We start from the raw sequence: 19818 nt of genomic DNA, 5'->3' as shown, positions 1-19818 counted from the left end.
TTCAGGACAATTCCGTTGTGGTTTGATAACCTTTGGTTTAAAAAAACTGAACAAATGATTAATAGATTTATCTGGTCTAAAGGTAAAACTAGGAGAGCAGCAAGATTTATGGCACTCCCACAGGAAAGAGGGGGATGGGCACTACCGGACCTAAAACTTTACTATTGGGCCGCAGCCCTACAATATATGGTAGGATTAATAGGTGGAGCAGAAGTGGAAGGAAAGGATGATCTGGGTTCATTAGCGATATATGGCATATTGATGGGAGAAGAAGTTAAAAATATATTTTTGAAACATTTTGACACAGCTTATTTTAAAAGAACACGATTTAAGACTATTTTGGGTGCACATAACATTTGGAAGGTGTTTATTAAGAAATTTGGACTGGGGAAATGTAATAGATACACGAGGATAAAAGAGAATACGTTATTTCCTGAAGATATATTTTCTGACTTAGTGTACACAGAATGGTACCGAAAAGGGATAATAAAAGTGGGGGATCTGATGGCCCCACAGGGGATGAAACAATTTGCAAATTTACAGGCGAAATATGATTTGTCAACAAGACACTTCTTCAAATATCTACAAGTAAGAAGTTTCCTGCAAAGTAAAAGGGGGGGATTGAGAGGATTTGAGAAAAATTGCATACTAGAGGCAATACATAATGGAGCAGACTGCACAATCAAAAGGTTTTACGCAGAGCTAATTGAATCTAAAACAGATGATATGGTTAAGTGGGGGGAAAGTTGGTCGGCGAAGTTGGACATAGAGCAGGAGTGCTTTAATGTATCAGTAGAACTAGGAAAGAATATCTTGTGCTCTGCGTCTCTGCAGGCTCAGCATTATAAAACCATCTATCGGCTATACTACACTCCAGCGAAACTTGCACAATGGGGGGCGACTACTGGTATAAATTGCCCTAGATGCAGAAGTCTAGAGGCAGATGTTATTCATATTTTTGCAACATGCCCATGTCTATTGACAATATTGAACGAGATAGAAACATTTCTTCAAAGGGCATTGAAATTATCTATTAATTTAACACCTGCAAATATTTTACTGGGGGTAGACTCGGGCAATGAATATGAAGAGGGTAACTACTTCATCTTTGTCGCCATGGCAGTCTTTAGATTATGTATTGCCTCAGCCTGGCTAGAACAATCTGCACCAGCATTCCAGCAATGGTTAGCCAAGCTTCTAAGTATATATAATCTAGAAAAAGCAATATACTCAAGAAGAGGAAAGAATGCAAGGAAACTAGGATTGAAAATATGGGAGCCAATAATGAAATGGAAGGAAGAAGTGTAAAGTGTATATAAAGTGTATATAACGTGTATATAATGCATAAAAGGGCATAAGGATCATCGGGGTATAAGGGAGGGGCATTGGTATTAATAAGAAATAAAGTGATGTATAATTTGTTTATATGTAAATATGTAAGTTTAACGGATTTGTTGTCTTTGTGTTAAGTATGGTTTGTGTAAATACTAAGGTATGAGGAAGGAGTTTTAGGTGCAATATAAGTTATAATGTGTCATATGATGTGTATACTTTAAGATTATATATTTGTTTTTTACACTTCCACGGTGCAAGCATTATTGATTTACTTTAGCAAACTGTTCCTCACCCCCTCTCGGTTCCAGAGGGGGAAAAATATCTGTAAAAACCTGTTAATAAAAAGATTTAAAAAAAAAAAAGAAAACCCACAGCAGGCAATACGATTCTGCATGCGACAAGTCATCACCCACACCATCTTATCCGGAGCATCCCCTACGGGGAGATGCTTTGCATAGGACGTATATGCAGTTCAGAGGCTGAATGTGCGGCTGCACAGGAAGCCAGTAGACTGAGATTTTTGGCCCGGGGGTATTCTAATGAAGTTTTCGAGTCCGCCATTACTCGGACTCAACAAATGCCCTGGACTTTAACCTTAACTCCGAAATCTCAGGAGAATCTCAATGCCACATAGGATGGGGGCATACCATCTCGCATGATTTTGTCCTATAGTAGGCAACACTCTGACATTAGAAGAATTCTGTACCGGGATTGGAATCTCATCAAAGGGGATCCAGTCATTGGTCAGAGGGTTCCAGATAAACCGTTGCTTACGTTTAGGAGATGTCCGTCTATGGCCAAGGCATTAGTCAAGAACACTCTAGAGCCCCAGATTTCTAGTACATGGATGGCCCTCAGCAAAGGTTTTAAAAAGTGTACTCAGTGCAAGGCCTGTAGGCATGGCTGTAACATAACTAGTTACATGAGCCCTTTTAAACAACATCTGCAGCAAATCTCTAAAAGACTCACTTGTAAAACAGATTTCGCGGTTTATGTGCTGGAGTGTCCGTGTGGGTAGAGGTATGTGGGTAGTACTAGGCTGGCCACCCACAAACGGATACTCAAGCCCATAAGGGCGATAACAGGTAAAGATCAAGCCTATCCGGTGGCGAGACACTTTGAATTAACCCACAAAGCTAATCCAGTCCATCTTCAGTACTATGCAATTGATACAGTCGGGCCCTTAAAACGAGGTGGTGTCCGAGAAGCGAAGCTTCGTCTTCTCGAAACAAGGTATATACTAGAACTGGATAGTAAAAATCCCAATGGACTGAATGCTAGTGAGGATCTGTACACTTGTCTTTGAGGGGCTTGTTTGCTGAGGGACCACAAACTGTCAATTGTGATTTTATTGAGGGGCTACAATATTTAACTGTGTATCAAGATGACTCTTTGTATTATTCCAGAAGAAATTGCAGAAGCTTTTAGTTTTTAGTCTTTAGTCAGACTTAGATTGTTTTTATGGTGGGGGTTATTTTGATGGTTTATTCTAACTGTCACATATTTGCACTGGCACTTTATAGATTCCTTTTGCACACCTTGACTCCCAGGGACCAGTAGATGGAGGCATAGCTTTTTAAAACGGAGTTGGGAGATTACCAGAGTTGACCTAAGCCCACTTTGGGCAATAATATCAAACAGAATTGATGTATTTTTTCTGAAAATTCTACCTAAGTAGCTATAGACGAACAGTATACTATGTATTAGGCAGTGATCATACACTGCTTAGGGCTGTAATATTGGAACAAAACATTATATATGTAGATTATATACAATTCCCAGTTTTTAAGAATCTAAGATGTGATTTTAATGAACTTTATATGTAATCTTGAATTTTAAATAACATATATTTATTCAATGTTTATGTATTAGCCCGATCGATCTCCTTAAAAAAATAGGGGTTAGTCTTAGCTACAACAAAGTATTTTTCTATGTTTATGTCTGTTTAAGCTCTGCCTCATTTGCACTAGCACTTTAAATACTGGTCTCTGCCAAACGCAACTTGCCATGTGATCAAGCTTCAGTGGAAGCCAAATGCGTTATGGAGGCTGGCTGGCTGGAAATAAATCACTTTGATTAAGCACCGATTCCTGGGTCTGCTCTTCGTCATTTTCAAAGCAGGAGCCTTTTTCTCTTGGTGACGACTTACTTGAATATATATATATATATATATATATATATATATATATATATATATATATATATATATATATATATATATATATATATATATATGCGATGTGCTTGAAATAAATAAATGAATAGCACGAACTTGGACCGTGTCTGCGTCATTCTATGGTGTGTGGGGGACGCCTTACCCTATGGAGTCTGAGCGCTGATTCTTGTATATATATATATATATATATATATATATATATATATATATATATCTTTCCAATATATATGTATATATATATATATATATATGTTCAGTTGATGCTCCGAGGAACAAACTTGAGCCGCACTCTGTGTGGAGTATGATAGCTTTATTTTCCCGGCATTGTCCACAGCAAGATTTTTCCGACCTGTGCACTTTATATATACGGTGTTCATGTCGTAGGTTGGTTAGGTTTCAACATTATACCACTGTCTTAACCTTGTGATATACTTTATAAGATTAGTATTGGGTTTTTTGTTGACAGGAGGTTAGCCGATACACGGCATTATTGTTGTTTGTGGTGTTACTATTAGCAAAACAGTATTATAATTGTGATATTGAGACACTCTAAGATGGCGCCCCTTGCTGCAAAAAAGCATCAGTCCTTTGTTTGTTTCTTTATATGTTTGTAAACATTCATAATGGCGCTGCGCTCGTCTTGTGAGACGAAAACATTGAGAAAGGGAGGGCTCTCCCGAAACGCGTCTGTCCTGAATAAACTTGCCCTGTGAATACGAGCTGTGCCGTGCTTGCGAGTGCTTCTTTCTTCCTTTGACCCGGCTGGGCATTTTGAGGATTGTGGAGCTTCGATATATATATATATATATCTTTCCAATATATATGTATATATATATATATATATATGTTCAGTTGATGCTCCGAGGAACAAACTTGAGCCGCATTCTGTGTGGAGTATGATAGCTTTATTTTCCCGGCATTGTCCTTATATATTTCGGTCCATCCAGACCTTTCTCAGAGGACCGCCGCTTCATCTCGGGACCCCAAAACGTGATCACATCCAGCTGTAGGCATTTTCAGCCCTGTTCCTGGTGCCCCCTGGTGGATTCTTGGTGGAAGGGAAAACGCGCATGCTGGTATTTGCGGTCCGTTAGGGTGACAATATTCCTCCCCTTTAGTGGGTGATGATTTGGCTGCCGTCTCCACACACCCTGTGCATACAGCCTTTTGTGTAGCGAGGGAATCGGGCTAAAGTCCAGTCCTTGGCGGCTGCCAGCTGCCTGAGTTGCTTGCGCAGTCAAAAGGTCTTGGTCCAATTTAGGCAGTGTGCTGGCGCTCTTGTCGGCTGTGCGGAGCTCTTAGGCAGAACCACGCCTATTTATATGTTCAGTTGATGCTCCGAGGAACAACCTTGAGCCGCACTCTGTGTGGAGTATGAAAGCTTTATTTTACCGGCATTGTCCTTATATATTTCGGTCTATCCAGACCTTCCTCAGAGGACCGCCGCTTCATCTCGGGACCCCAAAACGTGATCACCTCCAGCTGTAGGCGTTTTCAGCCCTGTTCCTGGTGCCCCCTGGTGGATTCTTGGTGGAAGGGAAAACGCGCATGCTGGTATTTGTGGTCCGTTAGGGTGACGATATTCCTCCCCTTTAGTGGGTGATGATTTTGCTGCCTTCTCCACACACCCTGTGCATACAGCCTTTTGTGTAGCGAGGGAATCGGGCCAAAGTCCAGTCCTTGGCGGCTGCCAGCTGCCTGAGTTGCTTGCGCAGTCAAAAGGTCTTGGTCCAATTTAGGCAGTGTGCTGGCGCTCTTGTCGGCGGTGCGGAGCTCTTAGGCAGAACCACGCCTATTTATATGTTCAGTTGATGCTCCGAGGAACAAAGTTGACCCGCACTCTGTGTGGAGTATGATAGCTTTATTTTACCGGCATTGTCCTTATATATTTCGGTCTATCCAGACCTTCCTCAGAGGACCGCTGCTTCATCTCGGGACCCAAAACGTGATCACATCCAGCTGAAGGCGTTTTCAGCCCTGTTCCTGGTGCCCCCTGGTGGATTCTTGGTGGAAGGGAAAACGCGCATGCTGGTATTTGTGGTCCGTTAGGGTGACAATATTCCTCCCCTTTAGTGGGTGATGATTTTGCTGCCGTCTCCACACACCCTGTGCATACAGCCTTTTGTGTAGCGAGGGAATCGGGCTAAAGTCCAGTCCTTGGCGGCTGCCAGCTGCCTGAGTTGCTTGCGCAGTCAAAAGGTCTTGGTCCAATTTAGGCAGTGTGCTGGCGCTCTTGTCGGCTGTGCGGAGCTCTTAGGCAGAACCACGCCTATTTATATGTTCAGTTGATGCTCCGAGGAACAAACTTGAGCCGCACTCTGTGTGGAGTATGAAAGCTTTATTTTACCGGCATTGTCCTTATATATTTCGGTCTATCCAGACCTTCCTCAGAGGACCGCCGCTTCATCTCGGGACCCCAAAACGTGATCACATCCAGCTGTAGGCGTTTTCAGCCCTGTTCCTGGTGCCCCCTGGGGGATTCTTGGTGGAAGGGAAAACGCGCATGCTGGTATTTGTGGTCCGTTAGGGTGACGATATTCCTCCCCTTTAGTGGGTGATGATTTTGCTGCCTTCTCCACACACCCTGTGCATACAGCCTTTTGTGTAGCGAGGGAATCGGGCCAAAGTCCAGTCCTTGGCGGCTGCCAGCTGCCTGAGTTGCTTGCGCAGTCAAAAGGTCTTGGTCCAATTTAGGCAGTGTGCTGGCGCTCTTGTCGGCGGTGCGGAGCTCTTAGGCAGAACCACGCCTATTTATATGTTCAGTTGATGCTCCGAGGAACAAAGTTGACCCGCACTCTGTGTGGAGTATGATAGCTTTATTTTACCGGCATTGTCCTTATATATTTCGGTCTATCCAGACCTTCCTCAGAGGACCGCCGCTTCATCTCGGGACCCCAAAATGTGATCACATCCACCTGAAGGCGTTTTCAGCCCTGTTCCTGGTGCCCCCTGGTGGATTCTTGGTGGAAGGGAAAACGCGCATGCTGGTATTTGTGGTCCGTTAGGGTGACGATATTCCTCCTCTTTAGTGGGTGATGATTTTGCTGCCGTCTCCACACACCCTGTGCATACAGCCTTTTGTGTAGCGAGGGAATCAGGCTAAAGTCCAGTCCTTGGCAGCTGCTAGCTGCCTGAGTTGCTTGCGCAGTCAAAAGGTCTTGGCCCAATTTAGGCAGTGTGCTGGCGCTCTTGTCGGCGGTGCGGAGCTCTTAGGCAGAACCACGCCTATTTATATGTTCAGTGGATGCTCCGAGGAACAAACTTGAGCCGCACTCTGTGTGGAGTATGATAGCTTTAGTTTAATCACAATCCTCTTTGCAGGAAAAAAGTGGGATGCACTCTAGTAGTCTTTATCAGCATTCTGTTTTTATTGCCAAATTTCCATCTTTTTAGGCAAAAAGCGAGCAGATCTACGTGTTTCGGTATCGCTGAGACCTTGCTCACAATCAACCTCAAGCTCATTCTCACCATATTTAAAGCATTTAAAAAATGACTACATCATTTCCTGTCATGTGGTTAGAGCGTTGAGGATGCATTTTGGCTGCTGTGGTTTATATAAAAAAAGTGCAGTGTTATTTAACACAAACTTATAACCAATATATAAAGGGCAAATTAATAAAGTCATGCATAGTAAAGCTGTGGGAAAGAAATCAGTACTGATTATGTGTTAAAAAATGTTAAACAGACAGTATGTTCCAGTTGATCTTCACCCAACCATACACCTTCGCTTAACCCCTCCAGTGGGCCTGCTTGTTTTTATCCCTTTTCAGGATACACTCTTTTTTTCCTTTTTTCCTTCAGTGGGATATCATTTAATTTTGATGGTTTTGGATCAGTTCTCAATGTTAGCATTCTTTGTACGATTTCACATTGCCCAGTTCTATTTTCTTATTTTTCAACTTTTTTTTCCTTTCCCATTTTATATATGTTTGCTTATAAATGAATATACAACTCCTCCGATTGGTTAAGGCCATGTGGATTCAGGGTTCGCAAATTCAGGATGTGGCGGAACTCCTTCTGATGTAAGAGTTTCTCCCTGTCCCCACCTCGTATTTTCTTTGGTATTGTCTCAATGCCATAGAATTTTAGCAATTTCCAGTCACTGTTCTGATATTGTTCCATGTGTTTGGCAATTGCATTTGATCTATCTTTGTGTGTTGTGGCTCTCACGCGCTCCATTATTCGTTTTTTCAGTTTACAGATCGTGTTGCCTACATATAGCAGCGCACAAGGATATTCTACCACATATACAGTATATGAAGTGTTTCATGTTATTACTTGCTGGATCTCCCACATTTGCTGTTGGCCATTTTTACTTCCTTTGTCTGTTTTGCAATTTGACAGACTTTAAATCCATGACATTTTAGGAAACCTTTCGTTTTTAACCATATTTCTTCCTTTTTCTTTGCTTGAAAATGGCTGTGAATCAAATGATCTTTCAAATTTTTCACTCGCCGGTAGGTCACAATTGGATGTTTTCCCAATATTCTGCTCACAGTTTCATCAAGATGTAAGATCTTCCAGTTTTTTCTTAGGATTTGCACAATTTCATTGTTTTCTTTTGAAAAATCCATTATTAGTCTAATTGGCTCTTGGGCAAGCTTCTCTTCCTTGTTGCGTCGAACTAAACATTCTTCTTGTGTCTTTTCATTTGTTTTTATCCAACATTTGGCAACATTATCAGTGTTATATTTTCTCTGTTCAAATCTTTTTATTGTTGCCTTACTCTGTTTCTGCCATTCTGATTCTTCACTACATATCCGCCGGATACATAGGAATTCCCCATATGGGATGCTGGACAGGAGTGAGGGTTGATGGAAGCTGGTAGCCTCCAATGTGGCATTTGTTACCGTGATTTTTCTATGCAACGTTGTTTGAATTTGGCTGTCTTTGATGTAAATCTCAGTGTCCAGGTAATCCACTCTTTAGTTGCTTATCTCATATGTAAATTTTATTCCTGGTGTGCTGTTATTAATAATCTCAAAATATTCCTGGAATTCCAGAGTTGACCCATCCCAAATGATCAGGAGATCATCAATGAATCTGATCCAGCAGACAATTTTGGCCGTCATTCGATCATTGGCGAGATTCCATGCCATATATATAGATATATTTTCAAAGAAAAACCATAGGTTTCACACATGTTATAGTTAGCTGGACATTTCACTCATACAAAACCATTGAAATTCCCCCGTTATAGTTAGTTTAGCTAACTATAACTTGCGTGTCCTCAATGCACTGCTGATAACGTCACATATTACATCACTCATGACATGGTCAGTGACATCACTCATCTATGGTTTTTTCAGTGAATTTCTAAGGTTTTTAAAATGCTAATTCCTAACTATAACGTGGCTGAAACCTACGTTTTTTTCAGTGAATTTCTAAGGTTTTTTAAATGCTAATTTCTAACTATAACGTGTGTGAAACCTATGTTTTTTTCAGTGAATTTGCAAGGTTTTTTAAATGCTAATTCCTAACTATAACGTGCCTAAAACCTATGTTTTTTTCAGTGGATTTCATAGGTTTTATAAATGCCAATGCTTATATCTATTATTTGTTATATTTATTTTGTTGATACTAATTTAGTACATTTTTTATAATAATTATATTTAGCTATTTTATTTTTTAATTTACATTACATATTTTTAATGTAAAATAATTAAAAAAACAAATGTTTAATTTTTTTTCCAATATATTAAAATACATTTCTATATATTTTTTTGCATTTTTTTTGTGGTAAACGTATGGTACACGTCCTGTCCTCGCATTATCCTTCGCACCTGTAATCGTACTGTACGCGTACCAGCCCATACTGGAAATGTAAGGATACAGACTGGGGAATTGAAGGTGTGAAAGACAAGTGTGCAGGTAGATGCAAGACTGCATGCATAGTGCATAGGGATTTGAAGCAGTCCATGCCCTAAGGCGTACTTTGTTGCATGAGTACTTGGCTACTGACTGAATGATTACAGTTCAGCAAGGAGAGAGCCTGACTGAATTTATTAGTGCTTCAGTTTTAGCGCAGTGAATGGATAAGCACATACTGCTGAATGGGTCACTACAATAGTGCAAACAAAACAGGTGATGGACCGAATGTGGATCAATGTCACACATTCATCCCAGTCCAAAGATCTGGGCCCAAATCCATCGTTTTTTTGCACTCCACACCACCCTGGGTTAGACAATGGCGATATGCAAATCAGCTCTGACCCTGTGCCCCATGGGAACAGTCCAGTCCGAACTACAAAAGCCATGTCCTTCCCAGAACGGAATCAAGCATCCGAGGACCGGACCGGTTTCGAGGTAACACCTCTCATCAGCCCGGCTAGCTTGACTCCAGTGGTGTGGAGTGCCTGGGACCCACGTCTGGGCATCCCCAGCGCACTTATGGCGGCAATTGCAAACAAAACAGGTGATGGACCGAATGTGGATCAATGTCACACATTCATCCCAGTCCAAAGATCTGGGCCCAAATCCATCGTTTTTTTGCACTCCACACCACCCTGGGTTAGACAATGGCGATATGCAAATCAGCTCTGACCCTGTGCCCCATAGGAACAGTCCAGTCCGAACTACAAAAGCCATGTCCTTCCCAGAACGGAATCAAGCATCCGAGGACCGGACCGGTTTCGAGGTAACACCTCTCATCAGCCCGGCTAGCTTGACTCCAGTGGTGTGGAGTGCCTGGGACCCACGTCTGGGCATCCCCAGCGCACTTATGGCGGCAATTGCAAACAAAACAGGTGATGGACCGAATGTGGATCAATGTCACACATTCATCCCAGTCCAAAGATCTGGGCCCAAATCCATCGTTTTTTTGCACTCCACACCACCCTGGGTTAGACAATGGCAATATGCAAATCAGCTCTGACCCTGTGCCCCATGGGAACAGTCCAGTCCAAACTACAAAAGCCATGTCCTTCCCAGAATGGAATCAAGCATCCGAGGACCGGACCGGTTTCGAGGTAACACCTCTCATCAGCCCGGCTAGCTTGACTCCAGTGGTGTGGAGTGCCTGGCACCCACGTCTGGGCATCCCCAGCGCACTTATGGCGGCAATTGCAAACAAAACAGGTGATGGACCGAATGTGGATCAATGTCACACATTCATCCCAGTCCAAAGATCTGGGCCCAAATCCATCGTTTTTTTGCACTCCACACCACCCTGGGTTAGACAATGGCGATATGCAAATCAGCTCTGACCCTGTGCCCCATGGGAACAGTCCAGTCCGAACTACAAAAGCCATGTCCTTCCCAGAACGGAATCAAGCATCCGAGGACCGGACCGGTTTCGAGGTAACACCTCTCATCAGCCCGGCTAGCATGACTCCAGTGGTGTGGAGTGCCTGGGACCCACGTCTGGGCATCCCCAGCGCACTTATGGCGGCAATTGCAAACAAAACAGGTGATGGACCGAATGTGGATCAATGTCACACATTCATCCCAGTCCAAAGATCTGGGCCCAAATCCATCGTTTTTTTGCACTCCACACCACCCTGGGTTAGACAATGGCGATATGCAAATCAGCTCTGACCCTGTGCCCCATGGGAACAGTCCAGTCCGAACTACAAAAGCCATGTCCTTCCCAGAACGGAATCAAGCATCCGAGGACCGGACCGGTTTCGAGGTAACACCTCTCATCAGCCCGGCTAGCTTGACTCCAGTGGTGTGGAGTGCCTGGGACACACGTCTGGGCATCCCCAGCGCACTTATGGCGGCAATTGCAAACAAAACAGGTGATGGACCGAATGTGGATCAATGTCACACATTCATCCCAGTCCAAAGATCTGGGCCCAAATCCATCGTTTTTTTGCACTCCACACCACCCTGGGTTAGACAATGGCGATATGCAAATCAGCTCTGACCCTGTGCCCCATGGGAACAGTCCAGTCCGAACTACAAAAGCCATGTCCTTCCCAGAACGGAATCAAGCATCCGAGGACCGGACCGGTTTCGAGGTAACACCTCTCATCATCCCGGCTAGCTTGACTCCAGTGGTGTGGAGTGCCTGGGACCCACGTCTGGGCATCCCCAGCGCACTTATGGCGGCAATTGCAAACAAAACAGGTGATGGACCGAATGTGGATCAATGTCACACATTCATCCCAGTCCAAAGATCTGGGCCCAAATCCATCGTTTTTTTGCACTCCACACCACCCTGGGTTAGACAATGGCGATATGCAAATCAGCTCTGACCCTGTGCCCCATGGGAACAGTCCAGTCCGAACTACAAAAGCCATGTCCTTCCCAGAACGGAATCAAGCATCCGAGGACCGGACCGGTTTCGAGGTAACACCTCTCATCAGCCCGGCTAGCTTGACTCCAGTTGTGTGGAGTGACTGGGACCCACGTCTGGGCATCCCCAGCGCACTTATGGCGGCAATTGCAAACAAAACAGGTGATGGACCGAATGTGGATCAATGTCACACATTCATCCCAGTCCAAAGATCTGGGCCTAAATCCATCGTTTTTTTGCACTCCACACCACCCTGGGTTAGACAATGGCGATATGCAAATCAGCTCTGACCCTCTGCCCCATGGGAACAGTCCAGTCCGAACTACAAAAGCCATGTCCTTCCCAGAACGTAATCAAGCATCCGAGGACCGGACTGGTTTCGAGGTAACACCTCTCATCAGCCCGGCTAGCTTGACTCCAGTGGTGTGGAGTGCCTGGGACCCACGTCTGGGCATCCCCAGCGCACTTATGGCGGCAATTGCAAACAAAACAGGTGATGGACCGAATGTGGATCAATGTCACACATTCATCCCAGTCCAAAGATCTGGGCCCAAATCCATCATTTTTTTGCACTCCACACCACCCTGGGTTAGACAATGGCGATATGCAAATCAGCTCTGACCCTGTGCCCCATGGGAACAGTCCAGTCCGAACTACAAAAGCCATGTCCTTCCCAGAACGGAATCAAGCATCCGAGGACCGGACCGGTTTCGAGGTAACACCTCTCATCAGCCCGGCTAGCTTGACTCCAGTGGTGTGGAGTGCCTGGGACCCACGTCTGGGCATCCCCAGCGCACTTATGGCGGCAATTGCAAACAAAACAGGTGATGGACCGAATGTGGATCAATGTCACACATTCATCCCAGTCCAAAGATCTGGGCCCAAATCCATCGTTTTTTTGCACTCCACACCACCCTGGGTTAGACAATGGCGATATGCAAATCAGCTCTGACCCTGTGCCCCATGGGAACAGTCCAGTCCGAACTACAAAAGCCATGTCCTTCCCAGAACGGAATCAAGCATCCGAGGACCGGACCGGTTTCGAGGTAACACCTCTCATCAGCCCGGCTAGCTTGACTCCAGTGGTGTGGGGTGCCTGGGACCCACGTCTGGGCATCCCCAGCGCACTTATGGCGGCAATTGTAAACAAAACAGGTGATGGACCGAATGTGGATCAATGTCACACATTCATCCCAGTCCAAAGATCTGGGCCCAAATCCATCGTTTTTTTGCACTCCACACCACCCTGGGTTAGACAATGGCGATATGCAAATCAGCTCCGACCCTGTGCCCCTTGGGAACAGTCCAGTCCGAACTACAAAAGCCATGTCCTTCCCAGAACGGAATCAAGCATCCGAGGACCGGACCGGTTTCGAGGTAACACCTCTCATCAGCCCGGCTAGCTTGACTCCAGTGGTGTGGAGTGCCTGGGACCCACGTCTGGGCATCCCCAGCGCACTTATGGCGGCAATTGCAAACAAAACAGGTGATGGACCGAATGTGGATCAATGTCACACATTCATCCCAGTCCAAAGATCTGGGCCCAAATCCATCGTTTTTTTGCACTCCACACCACCCTGGGTTAGACAATGGCGATATGCAAATCAGCTCTGACCCTGTGCCCCATGGGAACAGTCCAGTCCGAACTACAAAAGCCATGTCCTTCTCAGAACGGAATCAAGCATCTGAGGACCGGACCGGATTCGAGGTAACACCTCTCATCAGCCCGGCTAGCTTGACTCCAGTGGTGTGGAGTGCCTGGGACCCACGTCTGGGCATCCCCAGCACACTTATGGCTGCAATTGCAAACAAAACAGGTGATGGACCGAATGTGGATCAATGTCACACATTCATCCCAGTCCAAAGATCTGGGACCAAATCCATTGTTTTTTTGCACTCCACACCACCCTGGGTTAGACAATGGCGCTATGCAAATCAGCTCTGACCCTGTGCCCCATGGGAACAGTCCAGTCCGAACTACAAAAGCCATGTCCTTCCCAGAACGGAATCAAGCATCCGAGGACCGGACCGGTTTCGAGGTAACACCTCTCATCAGCCCGGCTAGCTTGACTCCAGTGGTGTGGAGTGCCTGGGACCCACGTCTGGGCATCCCCAGCGCACTTATGGCGGCAATTGCAAACAAAACAGGTGATGGACCGAATGTGGATCAATGTCACACATTCATCCCAGTCCAAAGATCTGGTCCGGTCCTCGGATGCTTGATTCCATTCTGGGAAGGACATGGCTTATGTAGTTCGGACTGGACTGTTCCCATGGGGCACAGGGTCAGAGCTGATTTGCATATTGCCCTTGTCTAACCCAGGGTGGTGTGGAGTGCAAAAAAACGATGGATTTGGGCCCAGATCTTTGGACTGGGGTGAATGTGTGACATTGATCCACATTCGGTCCATCACCTGTTTTGTTTGCAAATTCCGCCATAAGTGTGCTGGGGATGCTCAGACGTGGGTCCCAGGCACTCCACACCACTGGAGTCAAGCTAGCCGGGCTGATGAGAGGTGTTACCTCAAAACCGGTCCGGTCCTCGGATGCTTGATTCCGTTCTGGGAAGGACATGGCTTTTGTAGTTCGGACTAGACTGTTCCCATGGGGCACAGGGTCAGAGCTGATTTGCATATTGCCATTGTCTAACCCAGGGTGGTGTGGAGTGCAAAAAAACGATGGATTTGGGCCCAGATCTGTGGACTGGGGTGAATGTGTGACATTGATCCACATTCGGTCCATCACCTGTTTTGACTACAATAGTGCAACAGCAGTGATAGACTGTTTAGTGGAAGTGTAAGGATACAGAGTAGAGAATTAAAGATCTGAAAGACAAGTGTGCACGTGGATAGAAGACTGTATGCATACAGCATATGGCTTTGAAGCAGTCCTTGTCCTAAGGCCTACTTCGCTACATGAGTACTTGGGTACTAAGTGAATGATTACACTACTGTAAGGAGAGTGTCTGAGTGAATCTATAAGTGCTTGAGTTTTAGCGTACTGAATGATTAGTACATACCGCTGAATGGGTCACTATAACAGTATAAGGGACTTAACAGAGTGTTTGCTGGAAGTGTAAGGATACAGACTGGGGAATTGAAGGTATAAAAGACAAGTGTGCAGGTAACTACAAGACTGCATGCATACTGTATAAGAGTTTGAAGCAGTCCATGTCTTAGGGCCTACTTCGCTGCATAAATACTGGCTACTGACTGAATCAATAGAATACTGTAAAGAGAGTGTCTGAGTGAATCTATAAGTGCTTGAGTTTTAGTACAGTGAATGGATTAGTACATAGTGCTCAATGCTTTATTATTATAAAACAATACAATTATTCTTCAGACATCTCATATTTTAACACAGCTTTTAAAAGGAGTTCATCTGGTACTTCTTCAAGATCATACTGCTGGTTTGCCATTTCAGAGTTTATAGCTTCCAGTAACTCTACGTGATCCAGTGCTTTAAAAAGAAATCAGCATCATTGCTTTCATTTTCAAAATCACGGGTGATATCTGCAGTACTGATGTCCTCTAACTCAGTCTCGCTGCCAGTTATAGGTAGATTTTGTACTTCAATTAAACTGTTGCTCATTTTCAATGTGTCTTGTAATATTCTCCTCTTTATCCATAACAAATCTGTTATGTTCTAGGTCCTTGCCCAAAAACCTAAACACTTCACTTTAACAGTTTTCTTAGTACATAATACAAAAGTAGGTTTATCAACTATTTTGGCCCAAAAAAATATTATGTAAATACCATTGTCTAATAACATTCCAACAGTAGAGATTTACAGTAGAGTTTTAGTACTTCGTAAGGTTATATAAATACAATTGCTTATAAACATATCTTGTTCTTAAGTTTTCCTAAAATTCGAAACCAGTCACTGCTTATGATTATGGAAAATGACTCAGGCTCTTATACTAAAATACAGTACTAAAAAAGGTAGAAAATGTCTATTCACCTTACCCCTTCCAAACTAGTAAATGTGTTTTAATAAAATGCAAAGGATACTGTTGCTTGTCTAGAATAACACTGTGAATCTGTGTGTATTTAGGTACCATTCTCACACTAGTTTTTGAATACTTCATGTGTTTTCACACACATCAATCCATAAACACCTATCCAATACTCACCTTTTAACATAATTAGAAATTAGTCATTGCTTATATAAGTCAAAAATACTCACAGCAACAGCTATGGAGCGCCCCTTCAACACAAAGTATTGTGTATGATGAGGACATATTTACATACAGAAGAAAAGCTACACACAGTAACTTATCCTGTCCTTCTAAATATGAAAGAGTATTTGAAAACACACTCTGTGACATATTTTATGTTGAGCAATTTGGTCTCTTTTAATCTGAAAGTCCCTGGTCTCTACTAGCCAAGCATGTTTTTTTATTTATTACCATACAGGTGCGTTGCAGAGACCTGTTCTCAACCATCTCCCATTTTATACACTATGACACCTTAGCCTACCACTATCTCACTGTAAGTAATACCTTGCTTAATCTTCCCAACGCCCCAAGCGCCAGCACACCTTTCAGAGGGTAACTTTACGATTTACAAATGCTAGCATTTTTTTAATTAAGAAGCATAGTAATAACAATTCGTAATCCGTTTTTTTTTCTTCTATGGTAAACAATATTATTTTTAATGTCTTCTATTTGGATGTTTTTAATCATGAGAATGCAAAAAACACAGTTTACCGAGTAACACTTTTTAAACTGTCCAACGCATGTAGATAATAATGAACTTATACATGTTACTATGGAAATCGAAACCTTTACAGCTTCACAGTTTGTAACTTTTCCCAACACGTGCAGAAGTAAAACAGTTAAAAAGTCAGTATGTGTAAACTGTAAAATGTGATATCTACATAGGTGGAGCAAATATTCATTCCATAGACTATTAAAGAACCAAAAGCTATATAAACCACACCTACTGCACAATTAGTTTCGTTTTCGCGAGTTATTTCTAAGTCGGCAATCTGTGATGCTGGTTCCCTTTTCTAGCATCGGATTCTTCTTTTGCGTCAACAAACATATTCCGGAGTTGTAAGTTGTTTCAATATGGCATTGGCATAGTACTTAGTTATAATTTGTGGCTATTTGTCAATATTTAAACTATCATATCTAGAAAAAAAATGTTATTGCATGTTTTTCGCTTTTTCTCTGTAACGTCAGCAGCTTGTTTTCAGAAACACATAGATTACAACAAACATTGCTCCTTTTCTGGCTCCTTTCAGCTTATATATTGTGATTTTTTATATTATAATATTGACACTGTACTTCGCTTTAGAGGTGTTGGTGACCCGTCGGCGCAAACCCTAAACATTTACAATCAACTTCATCATCTTCCAGTTGTTACTGTGTTTTCCCCTAGAGATCATATACTGTTAATATGTATATTACAACATTAACAGTTATGCTGATCTCAGTGGAGTTCATGTCACGTCGGCACAAAGAGTAAAGATATATAAGCAACGTGACCCCATCCAGAAGCAAACCCCCCACTCAAGATGAGACGGACTGCCGTCTCGTCCATATCGAAAATCAAGTCGCCTTTATAATACAAGGACTGAATCTCATCCTATCCAACCTCTTGACGCTTCACAACCCCCCCCTAAACTCCCACCCCTCTCCCACCATTCTTCACCCCACACGCCCTAGGCATACAAAGCCCCCGTCCCTCCCCGCACCATGCCACAAGACCAAGCAGAACTGCAGAAGCCATGTCCCTGGAAGAAGCGCTAAAGCTGGCCTCATCATACACCTCCCTTGCGGCGAGCAATCTACAATCCAGGTAATCACCAGCTTCAGAAGCGATCTAACACTCCCGAAATCCCCTAGACCACCAGCCTTCCTCATCAACATCCCTATTGAACCTAAAGTAGAAAGATCCAACACGAACTGCCTGCTTAATAACTGCAGATCCGCTTCGAAGCATGCCACAGAGCTGGCAGAAACCATACTCAATCATGACATAGACATAGCCTTCATCACCGAAACCTGGCTAAACGACTGTTCGCCTCCCATTCTGGATATGCTCGTACCCCTGGGCTTCTCTATCATCAGCAAGGATAGGAAGGACCAAATAGGCGGTGGCGTGACAATTATCCACAACAACAACATATCGATTACTGAAATAGAGTCCATTAACCACAACTCCTTTGAATGCCTAACCACCAACATCATTACCGCCAACCACACTGTACTCCATTGTAACCTCCTGTACCATCCACCAGACAACACCACCTCGTTCACAGAGCACCTGTCAGACCTGATAGCCCACTGCTCCCTCTGAAGCACTAAGAACATAATTTTAGGTGACCTCAATCTCCACTGGAATGATGAGAATAGTGTTCCAGTACACGCATTGAATGACCTATTACAATCTAATAAGCTTACCCAGCACTGCTCAAAAGAAAGCCACAACAAAGGGGCAATCATCGTCACCAAATCCTATTCCACCCATCACAACCGATCATGTGTCATCCCTCCACCAGAGCCCCTCCTACGTGGTCTAGGAACCTATCGCAGATCAACACTGCCAACTTAGAAGAAAAAATATTCTCCCTCCTACCCATCTCCCAGGACGGCCTCTCTACTGCAGAACTCACAGCACACTACAAATCAACAATTTCCTCCATCTTAGACCAACTTGCCCCAGTGAAACTGAAAAAAACCAGGAGCATCCCCTCAAGAACATGGTTCAACAAGGACATCAACAAGGAAAGAAGGCAACTCAGAGCCTCAGAACGGCTCTAGAGAAAGAACCCCTCCTCTAGCCACTGCAAAAAGCTCAAATCAGCAAGAAGAAAGTACAAAAATCATATCAATAATGAAAAAAACAACTTCTTCTGTACTGCGCTCGATAAGGCAAAAAACAGACCAAGAGAACTATTTGACATCATTAAAAAACAAAGGTCCAAATCGTCGAATTCCCTTGTCCAGCACTCTAAAGCCTTATGCAATAACTTCGCCAACTATTTTATACTACAAAATCTACAAGATCGAACTTTCCCTTGGCATCAACCCACATCCTCCAGGCAACAACCTCACAAAAATTGAAACCACCTCGAGCAGGCGACCCGCAATTACCTGGTCCGCCTTCGACCCCGTCAGGGAAACTGAGATTCTCAAATTAATCGCCACATCCAAACCCTCATACCACAACTTGGACCCTATACCATCCCAATTGGCCAAAGATCTGAAACTCTCCCTTGCCCCACTCTGGTGTGAAATCATGAACAGCTCCCTAAAAAGGGGCATCATACCTGACTGCCTCAAGGTCGGACAAGTAACACCTCTCTTGAAAAAACCAGGCCTAGACTCAAACGACCTTAATAACTTCAGACCGGTCTCCAATCTTCCCTATTTGGTCAAAATTCTGGAAAAATGCGTTTTCCGGCAACTGAACAAACATATCGACACTATCAACCTGCTAGAACGACATCAATCAGGTTTTAGAAAAGGCTGTAGCACTGAAACTGCAATCCTTAACATTGTGGATGACATCCGTCAGTCCCTTGACTCAGACCATTGCTGCTTACTCGTCCTCCTTGACCTGTCAGCAGCCTTCGACACAGTAGATCATAGTCTTCTCATCAAGGCTCTCAAAAAGAGAGTTGGTGCAGATGAACAGGTTTTGCAATGGTTCTCATCCTTCTTCCAGAATCGCTCCCAGAGAGTCAAAATCAAATACCTTACTTCTGACCTTCTCCCCGTGAACAGAGGCTTCCCCCAAGGTTCCGTCCTCTCCCCTCAATTGTTCAACATATACATGGTACCCCTCGCAGCCATTCTGAATAAAGCCAACATCCCCTTCCATCTATACGCAGATGACACCCAGATTTACCTGGAATCCTCTCCCTCAATGCCATTCTAAGACTCAATAATACTCTCAAAGAAGTCCAAGAGTGGTTATCATTGAACCACCTTAAACTCAAGCAAGGTAAAACCGAGATCCTCCTCATCTCCAACAAGGAAGAAAAGCAGCAAATAATGGAGTGGTTGAAAGCCATTGATACTCTCAACGCAAATCTCACTGTGACAAACTCGGTAAAA

The sequence above is a fragment of the Lissotriton vulgaris genome, chromosome 8, assembly GCF_964263255.1.
Source record: "Lissotriton vulgaris chromosome 8, aLisVul1.2, whole genome shotgun sequence".
Lineage (NCBI taxonomy): Eukaryota > Metazoa > Chordata > Amphibia > Caudata > Salamandridae > Lissotriton > Lissotriton vulgaris.
Note: the sequence above shows the minus strand (reverse complement) of the source record.